Here is a 2,906-nt window from a genome sequence, read left to right on the forward strand (position 1 = left end):
ACAACAAAGACCCTCTGCTAACACTCCTTTCTAAGAGACGCCATCTTGGTCAGAGGGGGAAGTTAGCCGCAGTCAGGATTACAGCTTCCGGTGGAGATCTGTTGCTGAGCTTCAAGTTAAAAGTCCGGAAATGTTCCAGTCAATGAGCCTAAAAAATTTAAGTCCAGAAGTGTTTTAGGCTTCTTTAGAAAATGACGCAGGAAGATGAATGATTGAAACACACTTTTTAAGAAAGAAAAATACTTTATTACATTTTCAGAGCTCAGAGAAAAACAAAGAATTAAAGATGGTACTTTCTTTTTAATGTGTCAAAAAGAAGATACAAGTTTTGTTTTTGCAGTGTAATTTCAGTTGATTTTGTTGTTTGTCTGAAGGTGAACATTAACTTCACCTTCATTAAGCAGGAAACACTGTGTAGACTTGTTCGGCATGAGTCAGGTCTTCGCAGAATCGATCACCAGGGATCACCGCACGTTGCGTGCCGGTTAGATTTGTGTCCGACTTGATCTGACGTCATGCACATGTGGGCAGGTTTGTTGGCGTGGTCATGAACATCAAAGAAAAAAAACTTCGCTCTGACTGAAAACATCACCATTGACATTCTATCTCAATAATTTCAGGGTGATCCAGTCCAATGTTGCTATGAAAAACCGGCATAAAAGTAAGACGGATTATCTGATCCTGAATAGCAAAAAAAATCACAATCATCACAAAACTCTCAGGGTATGTTCAGATAAGTGCCCCAGATATACCATGACAGTTTTATATCCATAGGCCACTGGAGGGGCTACAAGCTTATGATAGGTGAGTGGCATTACACACATTTTATTATGTCTGAGCACTATACATTATCAGGTGGTTATTTGTCTGATTTCTTGATTATAATTTATTAGATGTCAGGCATTACAAGACAAAACAATATCTAATATTATTTTAATATTTATAATTTATAATTATTAAAATTTAAAAGTGTACTTTTACCTACCACACAATATAATATCTTTTTTCTAAATGATGATACATAAAGATAGTTAGTATACTTGAGAAGTTTTGACTGGCACAAACTTTAATTCATGTCATCAGTCTCAGATTCAGCAGAGTCTCTCCAGTCTGGTCTTCAGTTTCTGGTTGTAAAAGTAGATGTGAGTTCCTGGCTGGTTCTGGTCCTCCACAGTCCTCTCCATCAGCTTCTGTTTCCATCAGACCAACACATTTATGTCTTTTGACCTGAAAGCTCCGGGCAAATCTTCTATCACAAACACTGCAGCTGAATCTTTTCTCTCCTGTGTGGACTACGGCCATATGTGACCGTAAACTTCCTCTTTGTGTGAAAGATTTCTTACAGACTGAACAGCTGAAAGGTTTTTCTCCTGTGTGGACTACCATGTGTAACCGTAAATGTCCTCTTTGTGTAAAAGATTTCTTACAGACTGAGCAGCTGAAAGGTTTTTCTCCTGTGTGAGTTCTCATGTGTGACAGTAAACTTCCTCTGTGTCTAAATGATTTCTCACAGACTGAGCAGCTGAAAGGTTTTTCTCCTGTGTGAGTCATCACATGTTTCTTCAGGTGTGGCTTGCTGCTAAATCGGTTCCCACACTGAAAACAGCTGAAACTTTTCTCTCCTGTGTGAGTTCTCATGTGTTTCTGTAAACTTTCTCTCCGTGTAAAAGATTTCTTACAGACTGAGCAGCTGAAAGGTTTCTCTCCTGTATGACTTCTCATGTGCATTTTCAGATGTGACTTGAAGCCAAATGTCCTCCCACACTCAGAGCAGCTGAATTTTTTCTTACATCTTGTATCATGTTTCAGAGAGTTTAAAGCTGACTGAGGTTCTCTGGTCTCCTTCCAATCAGCACTGTCATCAGTCTCAGGTTCAGAAGAGTCTCCAGTCTGGTCATCAGTCTCTGGTTGTAAAAGTGGATGTGAGTTCCTGGCTGGTTCTGTTCCTCCACAGTCCTCTCCATCAGCTTCTGTTTCCATGTGTTGAGTGTGTCTTTGATGAAGCTGTGAGGACTGAGCTTCCTCTTCATCATCTTCACTCTTCACAGGGACAGGAGTGAATGGGAACTTGGTGATATCAGCCTCCTCCAGCCCTTGAAGCTGCTCTCCCTCCTGACTGCTCCACAGATCCTCCTGCTCCTTTTTAATGTGTGGGGGGGGCTTTGGCTCTGGCTGGTCCACACTGGAGCTACACTCCTGCTGCTCAGGGGGAACCTCTTCTTTAACCACCAACAGCTGCTGGACATCTGAGGAAACACATACAGAGAAGTGTTGTGGAACTGTATCGTATCACCTGGATTGTGATTGTTATAAAAAAAGAACTGGTTGTTCACCCTGAGTTGCCACCGATGCTGTGCCATCGGTGTGTAAATGTGTGTGATTGTTTATCTGATGAGCAGGTGGCACCTTGTACAGTTGTGTATGAATGTGTGTGAATGGTGAATGGTTCCTGTACTGGCTCATCCTTTAACAGGGCTGTATAAGTGATGTTATATATAGGGATGTACTGCTTGGGGTATAACATAACAATGATTGCTCCATTAACTTGCAATAAAAACATACATATACGTCATTTACATGGGAGAATTCTTCATTTCTAGTAACACTCACAAACAGAGCGAGAGAGACACACACACACACACACACACACACACACACACACACACACACACAGACAGACATACAGCCTCTAAGCCTCAGTTGTTACAACACTGTGCTGTTGTGGTCCAAGGTGAACATCACTACTATGTAATAATCCCCAGTCCTCAGGGATTACCTATTAAATAAGAACCTTTGTTTATCTAGAACAGCCCCGAAATCACAAGACCCCATTTAAATAATCACTACTTTTAGTGTGTATAGAGCAGCATATCTCCACCAGACTCCATGTAAATAATCACTACTTT

The 2,906-nt window shown here is 41.0% G+C and overlaps 2 protein-coding genes across 2 annotated transcripts in view; both read right to left on the reverse strand.

Annotated features, from left to right (window-relative positions):
* Positions 1 to 91, reverse strand: part of LOC117957226 (zinc finger protein 271-like) — a 39,548-nt gene extending 39,457 nt beyond the window's left edge. Inside the window, exon 1 of the mRNA XM_034892823.1 lies at positions 1 to 91. The gene's annotated coding sequence lies outside the window, so the exon portion shown is untranslated.
* Positions 1 to 2,906, reverse strand: part of LOC117956462 (involucrin-like) — a 107,819-nt gene that overhangs the window by 2,516 nt on the left and 102,397 nt on the right. The window lies entirely within an intron of this gene.

The sequence above is a fragment of the Etheostoma cragini genome, chromosome 14, assembly GCF_013103735.1.
Source record: "Etheostoma cragini isolate CJK2018 chromosome 14, CSU_Ecrag_1.0, whole genome shotgun sequence".
Taxonomy (NCBI): domain Eukaryota; kingdom Metazoa; phylum Chordata; class Actinopteri; order Perciformes; family Percidae; genus Etheostoma; species Etheostoma cragini.